We start from the raw sequence: 15,763 nt of genomic DNA, 5'->3' as shown, positions 1-15,763 counted from the left end.
TTCACGGGGAACGTCGCTTTATCCGGCTTTTGGAGAGTCGTAGAGGTATACTTTATCTCCCTTAAAGTTTATCTCTAAGCTTTAATTAGCACTTGCTGATAATTTTCGCCTTTTGTAGATATGGTTCTACGAGTACTTTCCCTCGGTTGCGCCGGCGAGACCTTCGCCACGCTGGGATATCCACTGCTTATGTCCGAGATTGGATCATCTCGGTATGGTTCTTTTATATATTTGAACACTTTGTAATACCTTCGATAGATTCGTATCTGATAGGCATTCTTTGCAGTAGCCTAACGTGTTGTACCGGCCGTGGGTCGGCTTGGTTGTCCCTGGGTTAGCCACGCAGTATACTGCTGAGCGTCGCTATTTCTTGGGGACATATGGAGCGATTGCATACCTTGGAGAGAGGGTTGCTATTCAGCATTCCTCGGACACTTTTGTCGTTCCAGCTCCTCCACCGCGTCATATGTTCAATGCCGTGAGGTTGGTGAGCATGTTAGAGAGAGCTGGTACCCCTTGGGGATCTTATACGATCCCTGGGCGATGCTATGAGGAGGAGCTACTGCCGTTGTTAGCTCCAGTCCCTGTACTGGCTGAGGAGGTGGCGGTATGATTTTCCGCTTTTACCTTTCGTTAAGTAGCCCCCAAGTATTGCTTTACTGTCTTTGATTTGCTTTTGTCAGGCTGGTCCTACTGAGTTCGTGCCACCTCGTATGTCCATTCATTATCAGGGGACATACGGGCCGATTGAGGAGATGATTCTCCAGCTCCTGAGGGTGAGCGCTTCGTGGAGCGGTCGATCCCTCGTCTCTAAACTCGGGTGAGCTTATTTATTTGCAAATTTTGTCCATATATGTTATGCATCATTACTGACTTTATTTCTTTGACAATTCTCGCGCGAGGTGGTCATGGCGATGGCACGGTGTATAGATGCCTTCCGGAGTTAGGTCGTTCGGATGAGGAACGTGGCTACATGTCGTCGCGACGACGCCGTTCAGGATGTAGTTTCCTTTCTTATTTTTGCATTACTGCTTCTGTATTGCATGTTTCTAATTTTAGTTTCTTTTGCAGGGTCAGCCCATTCCTTCTCGTACCCATACGAGACCTAAGGTAAGGAGAAAGCCGGCGAGGTCTAGCTCAAGACGTCGTCGCACTGGTTCTGGCGGTCGGGGTGGTCGTTCTGAGGCTGCCCGCACCGAGGCGGTGGAAGGCTATGGCTCTTCATCTGAGGGCGCACATGCTGCGCCGATAGGCCATGGAGAGGCTACCTCGACTCTTAGAGGTGGTGGCATGTACGAGGTCGGCTCGTCATCACAGCAGCCTCCGCAGCCTCAGCCTCAAGTTGATCTTGGGTGGACGGATCTTGTGTTGAGTTTTCCGCCTCCCGAGGAGACCGGAGCTGGAGCTGGAGCTAGTGGAGAGGTTACTCCTCGTACGACGCAATTTTATGAGATGATGGGTGTACGTCCCCCGGCGCCGTAGTTTATTCATGTGCTTCTTTTTTATTTTGACTTTGTATAGAACTTTGCCTTTATTTAGACTTATTATTTAGACATGCTTGTATATGCATATTACTATGAGTTTATTCAGTATTTATTTATTATTTATCATTTTTTCATTTTTTAATTTTTATGTGCATGTTTGTGTGTGCAAAGAATTGTAAATTGTGAAAATTAATAATTTTGCGCAAAAATTCCGTCATTTTTATTATTGATGGAGGGTATCCGACTTTCTCCCCAAAAAGAAAAAATCAAAAAATAAAAGTAAAAAAATTGGATTTATAAAAACTTAAAAGTTAAGTCTAAATAACATCCGAAAAATAATATAATTAATATAATGGATATATTAATTAAGAAGAAGGAAAAAATAATTTAGAAAAAAGGTATAAAAAATAATAAAAGACCGTAAAGTCATTGATCAGACTCGAATCAGGCCAAAAAACGCGGTTTTGGAAAGCTCATATGATAATATACGTCAGCGCCATCTGGCGCCACACGTTTTGGGTTAGGGGGTTAGCGTCAGGCACCAATGTCTGTCGTCTGGCGCTGATGAGCGCTGACTCCGAATCCTTTTCGGATTAAACTTGCGCCGATTTTGTGCATAAATAGCTCCCTGCCCAGCAGATTTTCTTCATAATTTTAGTAGATTAAAAATAACTTTAGCTCTTGGGAAAATAATAATCATGTCTCTAGTCTCTAAAAGTTTTACCAATTTTACTCATGAATGGTGTCGGTCTCTTACTGCCAAGGAGAGAAAAGAGTTAGATGTTTTTCATATGGGGGGTATTTATGGTGTCAAAGGGGTAGATCTTGATGTAGACTTTATTCATACCGCCCTAGAAGATTAGGATGTGGATACTCGTTGTTTTAGATTAGGGTATGATGAAATTAGCCTTTTGCCGGAAGAATTTGGTGCTATTTTAGGTTTCCCTGCATTAGATCTTGTAGTAATCCCTAGAATAAATGAATATTATTATAAGGATTTTGAGCGCTACTTTAATTTAAAAGACAAAGATCTAACAAAAATAGTAGATGGTAGCATAGTTAATTTGAAGGAATTTGCTCGCCATTATTTTGATAGACCTTACTCTAAGTCTTTTCATGTTTATAGAAGAAGGGCTTTTCTTTTTTGCATGCTTAATCAATATCTTCTCACTAGTGGTAAAACTAATGAGGGTCAAGCAATTATATCAACTGTTTTGGAGCAAATTGAATCTGGGAGAAATCCAATGTCGTTAATAATTGGAGAGACTATGCTTAGTCTTGACGAATTAAAGAAGAATCCAAAAGCGCCTTTTCGGGGCTCTCCAATTTTATTACAGGTAGAAAAATAATATTTTTAATTACAGAAATCAAAAACATATTTTTGTATAGTAATAATAATTTATTTGCATTGAATTTCTTTACAGATGTGGCTAATGGAAAGACTAGAATTAATTAGTCCTCCAGAAAATATTGAAAAGTACACTCCAAACTGCTTTGTGAGAAGGAAGAAACGCTTCTCTAAGATGGGGCGCCATGAATGGAAGAAGGTCTTTGGATCTTGTAATTTTTCCATCAAGTGGGTCATCCCTTGGTGGAAAATAGAAAAGATGGTTGGTGTCAACAAGCAGTCTTTTTTCCGTCTTTCAAGCTTGTCCCGAATGACTTTTTATTATCCCTGCAGGGTAAAAAGACAGTACGACCTACTTTAAACAATTCCTTCTGGGGATCTTCGTCGTCCCTATGAATTTCCTGTCTCCCGAGAAGTAGACAAATTTGATACTTAATGGAGCGCTAGACCTTTATGGGAAGTGATTACCCAAAAGGTTCCTCCTTCCTTGCCCAATGATGTGAAGAAGTGGCTTCTGAAGAAACCTTCAAAGGTCATGAAGAAAAATCAGAGTAAAACTGATGTGAAGAGTCGTCTAGGTGACAAAGTAATTCCCGTAATGACCACTTGGGTGAAAGAGTTGAGTTCAAAACTCCTACAATGCCTAAGAAGAAAAGCTCTACGAAGGATAAAGGAAAGAGAAAAGCTGACACTATAGAGAAAAAGGCTTGGGTAGAGAAGAAACATGGGGTCCTAGTTCAGGGAGAAACTATTTATTCTAAAATTGAATGTAGGTCCTCTAAAGGATGCCTACTAGCTAAAGATATGGATGAGGAAGAAGACGCAAATAAAAATTGGAAGAGAGCAAAGAAAGAGAAAAAATATTAGAGCATTGCTTAACTGTCAATTATTAGACTTAGTTTTAAATTCAAAGTTAATTTATTTAGGCTTTATTTAAATTCCATCAATAATGTAATTGTTAGTTTATTTTATTAATGAAATTCTAGCTTTTTTTTTTTAATTAAATTATCTCCTTTAAATTTAATTTATTAAAGCAATGAAAACCGAAAATTTAATTTCCAGAAAATTTTTCGAGTATGGAAGTCGAAAATTTTCCGAAAAACACCGAAATATTCCCCGATACTTTACAGAAAATTGGCGTCGTGATTTTATGACCGGCGCCAGCTGTGGGAGTTTGGCGTCAGGCGACAGACGTTGTCGTCTGGTGCTAGGGTTCATCGGTTGGCGCTAGAATTTTTTTTGTGACACCGATGTTTTGTCGATCTTCTGTTGAATATTTTATTAAGTCTGGGATGCGAGGTTTGGAAAAAATAAAGTGGCCGCACCCGTAAAGGGTAGCCTACGTATCCTTTTTTAAGGAATCAGGTCAAACGTAGCTCTCTTAAGTGTCCTACTCAAGTAATTATGAGCAGTACTTTTTAAGTTGGTCAAGATTTATCATGTTCGAGAACTCATTGCCATCCATATCAGTTAAATTTGCTGCACCTCCCGACAGGATTGTCTTGACAATATAGGGTCCAGACCAATTAGGTCTGAATTTTCCCCTTGGATCTAAAATATTTTTCCTTAATGCTTTTAACACCAAATCTCCTACTTTGATGTTTCTTGTCTTGACCTTCTTATTGAAATGTCTAGCCATACGAGTTTGATAGCATTGAGTATGATGTAGAGCTTCTAGTCGTTTTTCATCAAGTAGAATTAGCTCCTCATATCTCGCCGTAGTTTATTCAACTTCATCGAGTTTGCTTTCTAATGCGATGCGTAGAGATGGAATCTCTAGCTCTATAGGTTGTACGACATCTATTCCATAAACCAAGGAAAATGGCATATTTCCTGTTGACGTGCGAATTGACGGGCGATATCCCCACAATGCGAAGTGGAGTTTGTCAGGCCAATCCTTGTAATTTACTGTCATTTTCTCGATGATAGTCTTTAAATTTTTATTGGCCGCTTCGATTGCTCCATTTGCCTGAGGTCTGTAAGGAGAAGAATGATGATGTTGAATACCATATTTTTGTAGCAAATCTTCACACTCGGCCTGAAACTGAGTTCCATTGTCACTTATCATTTCATGTGGGACTCCATATCGACAAATAATATTTCTTTCGATAAAGAGTGCTACATGTTTTGCAGTGAGTTTAGCGTATGATTGTGCTTCGACCCACTTTGTGAAGTAATCAATCGCCACTAAAATGTATTCATGACCTCCTGTTCTTGGGGGAGTGATTTTGCCAATGATGTGAATTCCCCATGTAGAGAATGGCCATGGCAAAGTGTAGGTGTAGAGTAGAGATGGAGGAACATGTTGTAAATTAGCGTAGATTTGGAACTTAGGGCATCTTTTTACGTATTGATGACAATCCCTATTCATGGTAGTCCAATAGTATCCTTCTCGCATTATCTTTTGGACTAGCATTTTGCCATTTACGTGAGTTCCACAAATTCCTTCGTTGACTATCCTCATTACTCTTTGAGCATCCTTTTTTCCTACACATAAGAGAGCTCGACCCTTAGGTACCCTTTTGTGTAACTCGTTGTCTATGAGCACGTATTGGGAAGCCAAGAGTCTTAATGCTCGCTTTGCTCTTTTGTCAGCATGGGGAGGGTATTCTCCTTTGGTGACATAGTTGAGTATATCAGTATACCACGGTTCGTCTTCTTCTTCTTCATCTTGGATCACCTCATCATCTTATATAGCTTGAATATAGGCCGGTTTATGCCTTTTTTCTATAGTTAGAGGAATTTGCTTGATTTCTGTAGGAATCCTAACCATTTAGGCTAGTCTTGCCAAGGCATCAACGAATTGATTTTCTTCTCTAGGTAGATATGTGTATTCCACCTTCTCTAACTGATTAGTGAGGGTTTCCAGATAAGTTTGGTAAGGAGCTAGGCTTTCGCTCCTTACTTTCCATCTTTTAGAGATTTGATTGATGATCAATGAAGAGTCTTCAAATATTCGTAATTAAAGCTGTTACAAGGCCTACCACGCATGCTTCGTATTCAGCAGCGTTGTTGGTAACGTTGAAATCAAGCTTTATGGAGATTGGAATATGCTCTTCTTTAGGTGATACTAGTAATACTCCAACGCCACATCCCTTTTGGTTTGAGGCTCCATCGAAGTACAAGGTCCAAGTATCGTCTTCGGTGACCATCAAGTCTTCGTCTAGAAATTCATTATTGTGTATTGGCGTCGAATCTTCTATTGGAAAGTCTGCTAAAAAATCCGAAACCACGTATCCTTTGATAGCTTTTTGTGGCATGAACCTTACATCGAACTGGGCTAAGTTGACTATCCATCTTGATATGCGCCCATTGAGTGTAGATTTCTCGAATAAATATTTGAGTGGATCTAATCGGGAAAGTACAAAGACTGTATGCACGAGCATGTAATTTCTTAACTTGGTTGTGGCCCACACCAATGCGAGGCACAATTTCTCAAGTGGTGTATAGCGTGCTTCATACTCGAGCATCTTTTTTCTTAGATAGTAGATCGCATTTTCTTTGCATTCTACTTCTTGTGCTAGCATGGCTCCCATTGTCTTTTTGGTGACTGTTAAGTACAATCTAAGAGGTATTCCCGGAAGTGCTGGTGCTAATACGTGAGGATTTGCGAGATAGGCTTTGATATTTTCAAAGGATTTTTGACACTCGTCATCCCATATTACTGGTACATTCTTTTTAAGCTTTTTGAAGATTGGTTCGCATATTGTTGTCAATTTTGATATGAACCTGCTTATGTATTGCAACCGGCCAATAAATGCTCGAATTTGCTTCTCGATTTTGGGCGGTGGCATTGACATGATTGCCTTGATCTTGGTTGGGTCTATCTCTATTCCTCTAGAGCTTATGACATAACCCAAAAGCTTGCCTGAGTTGACTTCAAAAGCACACTTGTATGGATTCAACCTCACGTTATATTTTCTCAGCCTTTCAAAGAATTTTCTCAAGGCTATTTGATGGCCTGGGCGATCTTTTGATTTCACTATCATATCGTCCACATATACTTCAACTTCTTTATGCATCATGTCATAAAGAAAGGCAGTCGCTGCTCGTTTGTAAGTAACAACAGCGTTTTTCAACCCGAATGGCATTACCGTGTAGCAGTAAGTGCCCCATGGTGTTATGAAGGTTGTTTTCTCCATGTCTTCTTCCGCCATGAGAATCTAATTATAGCCCGCGTATCCATCCATGAACGAGAGAAGTTCATGATTTGCTGTGTTATCCACCAGAATATCGATGTATGGTAAAGGGAAGTCGTCCTTTGGACTTGCCTTATTTAGATCTCGATAGCCGACACACATTCTTACCTTTCCATCCTTTTTCGGAACTGGGACGACGTTGGCGACCCATTCAGGGTATTTGGATACCTTGATAAAACCTGCAGTTATTTGTTTTTGAACTTCTTCTTTTATTTTAAGAGCTATGTCGGGTTTCATTCAACGTAACTTTTGTTTTACAGGTTTCATTTCTAGAATTAATGGTATGGTGTGTTGAGCTATTTCTCTATTAATGTCTGGCATATCTTCATATGACCAAGCGAATACATCGATGAATTCTTTAAGCAAGTTAATTAAATCGGTTCTTTCTTGTTCGTTAAGTGTTAATCCGATTTTAACTTCTCTTTTATTGGTTGAATCATTTGAGATATCAACCGTCTCAGTTTCCTCAATTACCGGTGTTTTCTTTTCAAGTGTTTCCATTGCTTTAATAAGTTCTTTTTCATTTTCATTGTTAGTTAAGCAATGCTCGTCATCTTGGATTAACGACGAACACAAAGAGTAAGGGGAAGAAGACATATTATTAAATTCTGAGATCATTACATCAAAGAGAGATATGTCCTCAGGGACTTGATCACTAACTATCCTAGGGGAAGAGATAGAAGGAGGGGGCGCTACAACTAAAGACTTAGATGACTCTATAGGGAGAGACTCTGACTCTGACTCTGACTCAGACGACTCTTCGAACATCGGTCCTTGCCCCGTTGTGATGGAGATTTTCTTTCCGCTTGGAGTAGTTAATTTGACGGTCTTGCGCCACCCTTGTAGTGATCCTTCCGCTAGAGTGATGAGCTTTGAAGGATCAAAGCTTTCGTTTTGTAGGACTGTTTGGATGAGCGAGGAGTTATCCTCTTTGTATGTTGGCTCGTCTTTTTCTCGCCCAAATAGTAATCCCATGACAGGATTTGGGATTTCGTCTATGAAGTAGCAATCTAGGAAAATCTCAAATCCCGGTTGCCTTATGCCATTTACAACAAACGGTTCAGGAAATTCATAGCATGGATATTCCTCTCCTTCTTTTATGAATTGTCCATTGAGGGTGAGAGGATACTGATCCATTGGTATTGCTTTCTTTTGGATGTGAGCGTCCTTACGTGCCTTTGACTTTTCCTGGGCTCGCTTGAGATCTTCCCGAGTCGGTTCGAAACCAAGTCCGAAAGTGTCTAATTTAAGGGAGGCCAGGTGATTTCAGCGGTTTTGCTATTCCTTTTTTCTTTCCTAGGGTCATCCCAGGAAAATGTCCTTGCTTCTTCAGAATAGCGTTCACTATCATATTGGAGTAGGGGTCGTGGTAGAAAGGGGTCCTTTCATCCTCCTAAATAAAGGAGACATCTTCATTAAAGCCCCACAAATCTTCATCATCTTCATCGTGCTCCACATTAATTATTGGATTTTATATGGCTTTAATCCTCATGGGTGAACCATCGATTGTAATGGGAATTCCTCCAACTATGGCCTTTACCTGTTGGTGGAGATATGAAGGGACGGCCTTTAGGTCATGAAGCCAAGGGCTTCCCAAAAATAGATTGAACGAAGCCTTAATGTCTACTACTTGGAATAGTAGCGTGTTCTATTGTTCCTGCCGTTATATTCATAGTGATCTTACCAAGAGCTTGACGACGAGTGTTGTCATAAGCTCTTATTCCTTACGTTGACGGGGTTAGTTCTTCATCCCTTATGCCTAGCATCCTCGCAGTTCTGAGTGGACATACATTAGTGGCCAATCCATTGTCTACAAGAGTCATAAGGACATTCCTTCTCTTGCAAACCACTGTGAGATTTAACGCCTTATAATGCTTGTCACCTTCGGGAGGTAAGTCTTTGTCGGAAAAGGTGATCAAGTTGATAGGACTAGGGAGATCACTCGTAAGGAAGTTAGCTAACCCCTCAGGAGTGGTGTCAGAATCTATCCCAATCTTATCCAAGGCATTCATTACTGCCAACCTAAGCTCTCGAGATGTTGCCAGAAGCTTCCATACGTTCATTTCAACCATGGTTTTCTTGAACTGTTTGACAATGCCATTGTCTTCTATGATAGGTATGGGAACTTGCTGCGTTGTTGGCATAGGTTGTGTCGAAATAGGAGGTTGTATTATCCCGGATCTTATGAGGACGTCTATTGATGAATCTTCTTCGACCCAGAAGTCATCCATGGCATATGACACCGAAGGTGGAGGTACTACCATGTCTTTTAAGTAGACGTCTTCTTCATCACTGTCCCAAACTCCATTAATATTTACGTCTTCTTCTTGTGGAATTTGGACTAGTCTTTTGTCATCAATCATTTTCTGAATTAAATCCTTAAATTTAAAACAGTTTTCAATAGTGTGACCCCTTGATTGATGATATTGACAATATAATCTATCTGTTCTTTTCAATGATTCAAATGGTCTCGGTTAGAGAGGTTTTACCTCGCCACTCTCGGAGAGCATTTTGAACATTTGAGCATATGGAATCCCAATTGGAGTATAGAGTCTATTACTCTTCTTGGGTTTCTTCGATGGGCTTGATGAGAGATGAGGGATCAACCTCGTTTTCCTCATTAGAGATGGCAAAGGAGTGAGCGAGGGGCGCATTATCAATACTTGGCTTCTTACTGGAAGGAGGCAATGGTAGCTTGTTATTGTCGATTAAGTCTTGGATAACTTCCTTAAGCTTCCAACAATTCTCGGTAAGATGGCCCCTACCTTGATGATACTTGCAATGTGCATTGGGGTTCCAATTAGCCGTCCTCTTCTCGACTGGTGGGTCCCCAAATGGTCCAATAGGAGTTATAAGACCTTTTGCATTTAATCGGTCAAATGCGGTGTCATAACTCATGCCAATAGGAGTAAAGTTCCTCCTAAATGGTTTCTTTTGTCCTTGATTATTCATAGTTAGGACTTCACTTAAGTTAAAGGTGCTAACATTGTTCGAGTGGGTGGTTTTAGAAGAAGAAGGATTGTCGTTCTTCTTGCCTTTCCAGCCACTGTTGGAGTTATTGTTAGCAGCTTTCAGCTTAGCCAGGTCATCTTCAATATTGATTCTGATGTCGTAGACGACCTTGAAGGTATGGAGATTATTCTGGTATTTAATATGCTTGGAATATTTCTCTTGAATGTATTTGATGAATAGCCTCACAGATTCTTTTTCACTTGGCACTTCGATCATCTTAGTAGAGGTCTTGTCCATTTGTTAAAGAAAGAGGTGAAACCTTCATTCTCTTTCTGCTTGAGGATTTCAAGTTCCCTATAGTCAGTCTCAACTTGAATATTGTACTTGTATCTATCAATGAAAGCGTTTACTATGGACTCCAAAGTAGACGTTCTTTCTTTCTTAAGAGAAAAGAACCATTGCTGGCAAACGGTTTCGAGAGATAGTGAGAACAAAGAGGGAAACACCTTCTTGTCAATACCCTTAATACTCATTATTGTTTCGAAGGCTCTTAAATGAAAGTAAGGGTTGTCAGTCGCTTTGAATTTCGGGATGTCGTTGGCATTGAACTTCTGCGGAAGAAGATCCTTGTCCATCGAGACCCCTTGTGAGCTAATTCCTTGAAACTTATAGTCACTAGACAGTTTGCTTAGACTCTCTTGCATGAGGTCCATCTGTTTTTGTTTCACGGGATCATAAATCTTGAGGGTTAGGACCTTTAACGCCTCAATCACAGTAATCAGTTGGTTCCTGAGCTCATTAACTTCCTCTTGAGTTGCCATTATTGTCTTAGCTTTCCTTTTACGAGCGATTGGTTTGTCCAAAAGTTGGACTTGAATAAAAAAGTTTTCTTTGATCAAACGCCCTTCCTTTCTTGACCACACGCTGTAAATTAAACCATTTTTGTTTTAATTACTTGACTCAAATTGACCTTGACTTTACGGTTTGAAAAAGAAGGAAAAAAAAGCAAAAAATAGGTGCATTTTTTTGGCAAAAATAAGGTATATATTTTTGGGAGTTAAGTATAGGGTTCAAATAAGTGGTTTAATTGGAGGATTAATATCTAACTTACCCCCCTAAAAAAATGATGGAAAATACGCGTATACAAGACTCCCTTAGACATGGTCAAAGTGTACATTAGTGTGTGCTTTATGTGGTGAGTGTTAGTGACATGCTTTGACTCTTGTGTAAGACCACGGGACTTAGTGCTTAGATTCAATTAATGGCTTCACAAGGTGTTATTACCAGTAAAAATTAGCTGAATCGACTAGAAAACTGCTTAATTAGAAATAAGGTGATGACTCGAGCAACAAATCGAACTGTCATCAAAACGACAGGAATGGCGCCTCTCTTTGCAGTGTAGCGCCAGACAACAGGACTGTCGCCAGGCGCTACACTCCACAGAGTGGCGCTGCAGTTTAAATCTTGGCGCCATTGCTGGAACGTCGATCTGGAACTGCTTTCGGTATTATTACTCTACAGGGTATGCCTAAAGTCGTACTAAGTTAACTCTGATTAAATTATTAAGATTTATTTACTCTAATTAATTAATTAATTAGGTAAAGTTATTTTAGTGATAAATCAATTTAGGGTTTTTCTAAGCTATACCCCTTAGGTATTCGAGTTTCTAAGGTGTACCCATGCTTTTTCAAGTTTCTAAGCTGTGCCCTTCAACTCCTTATCAATACTAAAATGTACCCTTATTAGTTGTTTAAAAGTTATTTGAGAGTGATTTCGTGGCTTCAGTTTTCATTATTAGGGTTGCGATGGCTAAGATTTCCTTCTCCTACCATTTCCTAACCTTTTATCATCTTTCTATTAAATTTATAGTAAACTTTAGGTGACGTAGAAGTCCCAAGCAGGGTACCATTCATTAATGGTAGTGAGTTGAGGGGCACAACTTAGAAATTTGAGAAAGTATGGGTACACCTTAAAAACTCAAATACCTTAGGGGTATAGCTTAGAAAAACCCATCAATTTATTTAATCTTAGCACAAGTCAAACAAACGGTTAGGAAAAACACATAGAGTATGGACAACCAATAATGCACAATTAGTCAAGTAGGCTCAACATGATGCAATGAGTTTGTAACCTAACCATGGTTCTAGTTCTCTAAAGTTCGGGATATGGGTTAGTCTATATAGGGTCCATGGTTAATTTTCCGGATGCACCGCGCGGAAGCCTAACTGTGAAGGGTTGGCGCGAGTGGATGGGACACCACGAATTTAGAAAAACTCGCTTCCATGGTTTGGTGAATTCAACATTCTCGGATGAACCCTTTGTTGCTCAGCGTTTAATCAGATAGATGGAGCATGAATTCCAAGGGGGTTATGTCCATACGTAGAACACATATGGGTTTCGGAAAAGTGAGAAAAACTCAATTAGGAAGTAGGATCGAGCAAACATTGCTAAAAACTGGTCGAAATTAGAACGCATATTTCTGGCTCGGTATTGGAAGAACTTGGCGCAGCAAACAGAGTCCAGCGCCACCATTTGGCTTTAGCGCCTGGCAACAGAAGCTGTCGTCTGGCGCTAACGTCAAAATGTTGGCGCTAGTCTTTGTTCGCTGACGCTAGTTCCTACATGCCTCAGCAGCTTTATGTGCTCGATAAAATTTTTCAGTTTCGTGCAGCATTATTTCGATCCTAGTTGTGAAAGATATTCCTCAAATTTCCTACGTGTAAAAATCCTATGTTTTTAACTCATTACGGATGGTCTTTCCAATGAGATCTTTTTTATGCATATGACAATAATGTTAATCAAAATTACGCACATGAAATACTTAGAACTTTTCGAGTCTCATCCACTCATTCTAAATCATTGCCGAATTAAATTTCAGGAATTAAAATAGAAATCCTCCCTAGTGGAGTCGCCAAAAAAATGTAGGCAATATTTCAAGCATTACCCCAAGCTTGAACCCCACTGTGATCATACACTAAAGTACGGTGGCGTCCAAAGGGAAAGAAGATAGAACAAAAGAGTCGCCAACAAATTTTAAGAACTTGTAAACCGTTCATAGGGTGAAGGTTACACCCCTTAACGATCCAAGAGATTGAACCTGCCCTAATAATAAGCCTCTACTTTATTCTGATTGTATTCATGTGCGTTTTCTGACTAACATGCAATCAATAGGTTTACCCTAAACCTGTTTAATCTATGTTGGTTGAATATTAATGCAAAAATAAACTATTATATTGGCGATCACTTGAATTATAATCATAATTAACCCTAAACAAGATTATTAATTATCTTATTAAGCGTGATTACAAGTACCAATTCTCTTTAAACATGCATAAAAGGCGTGATCAAGCAATAATAATAAATATATCAAGCAACATAATAATAATAATAACAATAATAATAATAATAATAATAATAATAATAATAATAATAATAATAATAATAATAATAATAATAATAATAATAATAATAATAATAATAATAATAATAATAATAATAATAATAATAATAATAATCCAAATAATTATAATAATAATTAACCATAATAACAATCATAAGCACAATCATGTTAAGGTATAATAATAGCAAGATCCTAGGCGTGATACTAACAAGATTAATAACAAATCCTAGCATGTCACTAAACATTAAAAATCAAATCTTTAACCCTAACATGATACTAACATGAATATTAGGAAAGAATATAGGAAGCATCGCAGAATTCATAATAAGCATATTTGATATTATAACCTTTTCCCTAAACATAATAATAGGAATCATTGTTGTCTCCAAAACATCAAGCATCCTAACATGATACTAGGAATCATAATAACAACCTAGACATGATTTATATATCATAATATCAATAAATTAATTAAAGCACTTACTTGGATGCCTCGTATCTCTTTTCAATAACAAAATACACACGTTAGTAACTTCAAGAAAAATATAAAACAACAATTAAATTAAATAATTGAAAGAGAGATTTGGGACCAAACCCTCAGAAATTAAAACCTTTCACGTCTAGGGCAAAGGCAACTTCGAACAATGCTAGGTTGTTGCTTGGTCTTGTGAATGCGGAATTTTGTATAAAAGGGTTGGTTTAGAAAAGAGAGAGAGAGAGAGAGAACAAGCTTTAGCTTCGAGAGAGAAGAGAATTAGAGAATTGGTGATTGTAGATGATTGTAGATGATTAAAAACAGAATTTTTAGGAGGCTATTTATAGAGAAAATTAGCCAAAAAGATAGAAAAACAAATCAGAGTTTCGACATGAAAAATCGAAGTTAGCGCCAGGCGCTAATGTATGGCGTTAGGCGCTAATCAATTTTTTTAGCGTTTTCTAAATTCAGATAAAATTTAAAAACACTCTTTTATTCTGATTAAAACTCCAAAAAGTCAAGAAAAGTCAATTTATCAATGCTAATTAAAACTCCAAAAAGTCAACAAAAGTCAATTTATCAATGCTAATTGAATTAGGAATGAAAAGAACCTTATAGAAGAAACTAGAAGACTAAAACCATTTCTAATTGCATTAGGAATGATAAATCCATATTAGGCCCTCCTCTAGATCATTGGGCCGCATATAAGGCTCAAACCGGGCCCAGTTTAGTAATTTGTCCATAACTCCCTCAATATTCATCGGAATTGGGCTTATAATATATCGTTGGAAAGCTCTTTTCAAGCCCCATCCAACTACACTATTATTGGACCCTTGCTATGAAAAAAACCAAACTGGATTGGTTGTTTTCTTAAAATAGGTTTTTAAAAACAGAGAGAAGAGAAAATAAATTAAAATTATCCGCAACGCTAGACATTCTACACTTTCACTTGATTCGATTATGATTCGACGTGAAAAGTACTCATCACTGAGTTTGATTTTGGGGAGACACAAATGAGTGTCTACACCAACCAAAGTTCTTTTAGAGTTAAATATGTTATCAACCCTAGCTCACCAACTTTAACACCTCTCCCTACTCTCTCTTCCATTATAGCAGCCTTAAACACACAAGCTGACCCAATAAGCTCTAATGAGAGGGAAGATTAAAGGCCAGATAGCCCCATCCCCATTAATGACTTGATTCCAGATTATAGCACTAAGAGTGACAATGAAGACCCTCCATACAACCCACTAGTTGACAAGGGCAAGGGAGTGAGTTCTTAGCCTTTCTTTGGAGATGTATTCACATATGAAAGTGATGAGGATGTGGAGTTAGTTGGGGAGCAGGCTGGTGTTGTTGATTCAGAAGTAGAGGCTAAAGCTTCAGAGGAGTTAGAGGAAGAGTATGAGAGGGAACATGAAGAGATTTTTGATGAGGATTTGCAATATCAGTCTGATAGTAGAGATGAGGAGTACAACATTGCTAGGCAAAGGGTTAGGGATACAACTGCCTAGCTAGTTGACATTGCAAGGAAAATACAAGTGGAGGCTGCTAGGGGTTTGAGCATAAAAGAAAATCAAGGGAACATGACAGAGGTTGGGAAAGTGCAGCTACTAGGGCTCAGAGTGATTATGAAGACAGTGATGAAGAAATTCATAACCCCCCCCCCCTAACAGTGGTGATGAAGAAGAGTTGATTCCTGGGAGGAAAAAAAGGTTAGGGCTGTTAGTGTCTAAGCATGCAGAATTTAGTTCATTTTTATGGAAGATTGGGCAGAAGTCTGCCAACAGAGAGGATTTCAAGGAAGCAGTTGCTAAGTATGGAATTCTGCAGGGTAGAGATGTTTCTTTTGTTGTGAGCAACAAACAAAGGCTTCAAAGAATGGGTATAAGGTGCATATGGAAG

This window comes from Chenopodium album, chromosome 9 (genome assembly GCF_948465745.1).
Source record: "Chenopodium album chromosome 9, dcCheAlbu1.1, whole genome shotgun sequence".
Classification (NCBI taxonomy): Eukaryota; Viridiplantae; Streptophyta; class Magnoliopsida; order Caryophyllales; family Amaranthaceae; genus Chenopodium; species Chenopodium album.
Note: the sequence above shows the minus strand (reverse complement) of the source record.